The sequence below is a fragment of the Drosophila busckii genome, chromosome 3L, assembly GCF_011750605.1.
Source record: "Drosophila busckii strain San Diego stock center, stock number 13000-0081.31 chromosome 3L, ASM1175060v1, whole genome shotgun sequence".
In the NCBI taxonomy this organism is placed as follows: Eukaryota; Metazoa; Arthropoda; class Insecta; order Diptera; family Drosophilidae; genus Drosophila; species Drosophila busckii.
Window position 1 is genome coordinate 9,031,652 of NC_046606.1, and position 6,485 is coordinate 9,038,136.

Consider the following 6,485-nt stretch of genomic DNA (forward strand, 5'->3'; position numbering starts at 1 on the left):
TAATTCGATGCACAAGTGCAGCGTAGTGTGCTCCAGTTTCAGCTTAGTCTGATCAGCATTCCATAGTTGAATTTGCATCTTCGGCCGTGTCTGTCATTTCATTTCACCAAATGTACATACACCAGCAACAGCAACAACAGCAACAGTCTCGCTAACAGCAGCAACAACAGCAGACGACGACGAAGACGTCGCCACTGGCGGCCTGAGCTGAACGCCTGGCTGGAGAGGCCGTCGCCGTCGCCGCAGCAGCAAGGATGCGAGCAATAGGAAGCCCACTGCATATAGTTTGCCTGGATGCTGCTGCTGCTGCTGCTGGCGATGCTGCTGCAGTCGACGCCGCCACCTTAATTTATTTCATCTCATGCAATAATTTTTGTGGTTAACAAGTTTTGGCGGCATCGTTAGCGTCTTCACACGCTTCGCGGGATATCAACACCATTTATTGCCGTTTTGGTATTTTCCTCTTATGCCTCTCAGTCTCTGTCTCTGTCTCTGTTTCTGTATCTCTCTGCTCGCCTTTGTGGTTTGTTGCTGCTGTTGTTGTTGCTGTTGTTGCAAGGCTTTAGCTTTAGCTTTAGTTTTATTTATTTATTTTGTTGTTTTGTTGTTTTGTATGCTTTTGATTTTTGTTTTTGTTTGGGCAGCGATTTTATTGCTTGATTTTTGCGGTTTATCTGCTGTGCTCTCATATAAAAATCGATTGGATTCCCGTGAAATTGATAAGTCAAGTCAACGCCGCTGTATCTACCTATGCTCACCCCCAACCGACGTCGCAACAACAACAACAACACACCGAGCTACAGCTACAGATGCAGATACGGATTCAGATCCTTAGCAGACGTTGTCGTAAATTATGCGCCTCGACTAGTTTTCTACATTAAAAGGCAGACGCCAGCAGCAGCAGCAGCAGCAGCAGCCAGCGCCACAGATTTTTGCCACCGACTCTAGTAGTGGCCCATGCTATGGACAGAGGACTGTGACCGGTAGTGTTAAAATATTCGACCACCTAGGGTACCATGGAATTTATTTCACCCTCCGGTCCGCTCCGTTCCGTCCGTCCGTCCGGCACATTTCTGCCGCTTTTTATTAACGCTGTTCATGTCATCAAGCTTGACTATGCTTTTTGCTCTTTTTGCCTCCATCGAAGCGACTATCAACTCGCTTTTTGTTTTAACTGCTTTTTCACTTATTTTTTTTTTTTGGTTTTAGTTTTTTGCTTGGGCTGCCTAATTGAAATATTAGTCGAGGACTTTCAGTGTCTGTGTCTGTGTGTGTGTGTGTTGGTTCTTTGGACTTGACTATGAACGCTTCTATGTGCCGTTTTGTCCCCACTTTGGTGCAGTCTGCGCAATTCTTATTTATAGCCCATCCATCGTCTGTCGCGACTTGTGCGACTTGCGACGTTTTTGGCTATTTTTGCTCCAGACACTACACCCAACTGGAAAGCGACATTTTTCTATGAGAAAAACAACGAACTACAGATACTCTAAGCTGCCTATAAAATAAACTAAAGCAATAATTTAATGATAACTGGAATATTAAGTTTTATTAATTAATATATTGAACTAACAAATAAATTGCTACCTCCAAAGCTTGAAACTGAAAGCATTTTATTTATTAACTAATTAAATTATTAGCATCTATGACACACAAGTTTTAAATTTGCACTTAAAGTGCAATTACTAATTAATAATTTACTATAAATACTAAAAAAAACATTAAAACAATTTAATTATAATAAGACTAAAGCAATAAATTAATGATAAATAGTTTAAGATTAAGTTTCGTAAATTAATAAATTCAATAAGTTAACTATGAAAGCATTTTATTTATGCACTTTTGAAATTATGAGCATCTATTTATGAACTAATTAAATTATTAGCTTCTATGACTCATGACAAATTTTAATTTTGCACTTAAAGTTCTATTGAAATAAAATTTTATTATAAATCAGTACTAATTAATAATTTACTATAAATAGTACTAACAAAAATGAAAACAATTTAACACATAATTATAAAAAGAATTTATTTATTTATTTACAGAACGTTTTAAATACTTCCAACAACAAGTAAGTAATTTTGTTGCATATAGAGTTTGATTAATTAACAATTTTAAAGATATTAAAAATTACTATAAGATGAACTGATCTATTTATTTTTTGAAATGCAATAATAGCAGCATATTATTATTTGTATATAATTTAATAAGAAGTCCCCACTGCTTGTTCAACTGATTGACATAGTCGCTATGCCCGACATGCTAAACAGTAGCCATGCAAAGTACCGAACAGCGGCTGACACTTGGCGGGGCTAATTACATGGAGTGTTATTTTTAGGCCTAGACACGACGTTGATTATCTGAAATGCACGTGTTGTGGCCGCAGTCCGGGCCTCATCGTCTGTTTGACAAACAAAAAGTTTGCCAAAAATGTCAAAACTCTTGAGTTTACAGACAGATTTTATTATCAGACGCGAGAGCCCAAGAGCTGTCAGCTAGGAATTTTGTCCAAGATGCTTTATCTTATATTTATGTATATATATATATTAATTGTTAACATTTCAAGTTGTGTGCGCTAATTGATGAGTTTCTATTTGGAGTTTAATATTCAACGCATTTGAAGTTTATATTAATGTTTGGGCATGCCTAAGTGGCTGCCAATTCAACACTCTCTGGATGGAGTGATATTAAGTAAATACGATCATTAATTTAGTTTGCGCTAGGCACAAAACCCTCGCGGCTCGCAGCTCGCAGCTCGACGCTTGAGGCTTGAGGCGAGTTTAGGGCCCTTTTGGGCACACAGAGAGCTCTCGCCACAAATCATCAAAAGTCATTTAGCAAACATTTGAAGTTGAAAAATAGCCTTCAGTTTGCTTCAATGCACTTGAAGAGCGGCAACCACAAGCGGACGACGGTGAACGGTGAACGGTGCAAGTCGGTGGCGGTGGCGGTGGCAACGTTTTTTTTTTTTACGGAAGCGGCTCAGGTACAGAAAGTCAAACCAAAGAGTCACGTCACGCGTGGGTGCATCGCAGTTCCAGTTCCAGTTCCAGTCGCCGTCGCCGTCGTCAGACTCACACACACAGAGAAAGAGAAAGAGATGGAGATAGAATGCAAGATAGAGTTGAGCTCAGAGTGTACTTAGCACTGTTGAATAATTTCCACAACCACGAAACCCAATTGAAATTAGAGCCCAGCCAAAGTAACATACCCATGCCCAGGCCAAAGTCTCAGGCCTCGAGCTGCTCTTGCTCTGTCTCTCTCGGGCCACATGTCGCCGCTAACAACCTGAATGTGCAAGCGCTTCCCCCCCCTGCCCCGTTTGTCCCCTCTCCAGCTTAAATGTGACTGCTACTGCTGCTGCTCGTGTAAGCCAAGTGCATTTTCATTTCCATTTCCACGGCAACAACTTGGGCGATTCTAGCGCTAGCGCTAGCTCTGGCCTGGCCTGGCCTGCTACTCATAATGCGGAAGATTGCGCCACGCCAAGCCGAGTTTAGTTCCCCTGCCCCCTTCGTTGCTCTCACACAGTTACAAAAGTCGAGCGCTCTCGCTTATCTCTGCGCTCAGATCTTGAGGTTTTTGCGTTCTGTACTTTGGCTGGCAAGTTTTTAACACAATTTAGTAGCTGTGGCGGGCTCTTGATCGCCAGGGTGGCAACAGCCGCGACCAGTGGCAGGCAAGACGTCTTGGGTTACCGCACTTGGCATTCATCAACAAGTGAAGCAGCCACAGCCTGAGCCAGAGCCACAGCAACAGCAACAAATTTGAGTCTCATTTACTTTCATTGTAATTACACTTGGAGTTGGGGCCAAAGCTGCTTGCGGAACTTTTTCCAACTTTAACTACAAAGCGCAAATAAATCACATGCTAATGACTAACTACTAACTAAACTAAGTCTGCTAAGCGTATCAATGCCTTTAATACTGATAATGCAATTTGTTTGTTGACGACACGCGACTGGCCACGCTGATGTCACTGGCGTCGCTTTATTTTTTGCATTGTCGTAGTCTTATCACTATCCAATCAACTGCTAAATACTTCAAGAACAATAAGCAGCAAGACCGATTATAAATAGTTGAACAATTAGACATTAGATAGAAATAAAACGGAAGTAGTTCTTAGGTTTGGAATTTAAGTTAAGGCTTCAATCGACTCTAATCTAAGAAAAATAAAATATAAAGTGCAGTTAGCTTGACTCATTGCATTGTTTATAATAGTGTCAGCATATAGAAATTTTAAATCTATAAGTTTGCTGAGCATTAAAAAAATTAGAAAGCGTCTTAAAGCTTTCAAAATTCTATATCAGACAAAATATAAATATTTAGCTTAACTTTTCAGCTTTATATAATAATTTAATAATATGTAAATATATATATTTATTAAGAATTTATTACTATTTTTTATATGCGTTACTTATGCATATTTATTTTTTATTTCTATACTTTTGTTTAATTGATTAACCAAGCTGAGTTAATACTTTATTATTTATAAGTTTTAAATATTTACAAGTTAAATAAAATGATGGCAATTTTCGTAGAAAGCAGCAGAACAAAGAGTTCAAGTCTCTTGCCCCCCCCCCCCAAGGCTGTAATTGTATTTGTATTTGTGTGTGCGTGTGTGTGTGTGTGAAGTCATTTAGGTAAATTACACAATCGTTTAAAGTAGATTCAATGTTTATTTATGTTTTGGTTTATAAGCAGCTCGTTGACTGCTTTGCCTTTTGCCTTTGCCTTTGCCGTTTGGCCATTTAATTTTCATAAATTTTCTTTGGCTCTAGCGCGACTGCGCGCATTTTCGAAAATTGCTTGTGGAAAATTTGTTTTTCTTTGCTTGTTATTGTTGTGGGTTTGCTGTTGCTGCTGTTGCTGCTGCTGTTGCTGGTTGTTGTTGTTGTTGCCATTGTTATTGTTGTTCTACGTGTGTTTGTTGATGATGCAATGACGCTGCGCTTGGCAGCTGTTGTCTACCCGCTGCCACTGTGTCTATGTGTGTGTGTGTTCGGGTGTGTGTGTGTGCCAGGTTGTTTGGTATATGTGTGTGTAGAGGCAGCTTGTGTATACGCACACTTTGAGGTTTTAAGGTTTGCGTACTTCCTGGCACTTCCGCAAATGTCAGCTGAAGCTAAAGCTAATGCTCAGACTCCAGACTCCAAACAATGCCAACTGATTGTTGCCCTGCAATACGAAGAAGAAGAAGAGGAGAAAAGGCGAGTTTTGCAGCTCTTCAAATACATTTGGTTCGCTCGACAGGTGCAGCTGCCAGGCAAAGCTCCACTTCCGTTTCCGCTAACTGTCAAGCTAACTGTGCGTAGTACTATCCACTGATAAGTCGCTATAGTAAATAATTATACACTTAGCGCTTGATTCATTCATAGCCCAGCAGCTGATAAACGTTTTTATCAATTCTAATATTAGTTACTAGCATAACTTTGACTTGCTTAACCTTCAGCTCAGCTGTTGCCATTTGGGCGTGACAAAGGGGGCGGCTACAGGTTTTTCTTACAATTGTCGCACTTGTCAACAGCAACACACACACACACACACACGCTTGTATGTGTGTTTTTTAGCTTCTCTTTTGCTCGCCTTTTTTTTCAGGTGTCTCTTGCTGGTTTTATTGTTATGCGCGCTGCGTAGAACAAGTGGAAGCTTTGTTTGACAACAACAACAACAATTATAACAACAATAACAGCATTAGCAGCAAATGCTATGAAAAAAAAAGAAATAGTAAAAAACGTTAAGTTTACACGACGCTCTGGCAGCTTCACCTACCGGTCTCCTTCTGTTGTTAGCTTGACATTTGACAATAAAGCAAATAATCATGGGAAAAAGCTGAGCTCTCAACTTGCGCTGTATACACACACACACTAACACACACACACATACATTTTTTATGCGTAACTGTCTGTGTTTGTATCTCAAATGTTTTCGTTTTCGTTGACTAACCAAATAATAATTATAACAGTGCTACCAACAAAAACAAATTAAACAGCAACTAAGAAATGAAAATCGCTGCTGCTGATTCTACATAGATTATGGCATTGCACAATAATAAATTGTTTAATAATATTGCCTTATCAGCAAATTTAACTAGCGGAAATATCATATTAAAGTTGCGTATCAGTCATATTCATTCATTTGCAGATTCTACAGTGTTATCATTCAAAAGTTGAACATTAATTAATTCATAAATAATTATAATTAAATTGTTTAATTTATTGCAACAATGAAATTGTCTATGCGCAATTTTAATGTAATTTAATTTATTTAAATTTGTGTGCATTTCACCTGAAGCGTTAAAAAGCGCTAACTTTAGCGCAAAAACGCTAAGTGTGCCATACCAAAGCTGTTTGCTATGCACATTTGGTATGCCCAACATGTTGATCATACCAATGAGCACTACTCACACTAGAGATGAGCAACTAAATTCAATTTAAGTCAATGCAACACGCACGTTCAGCTGCAATTTCAGCAAACAAATTATTG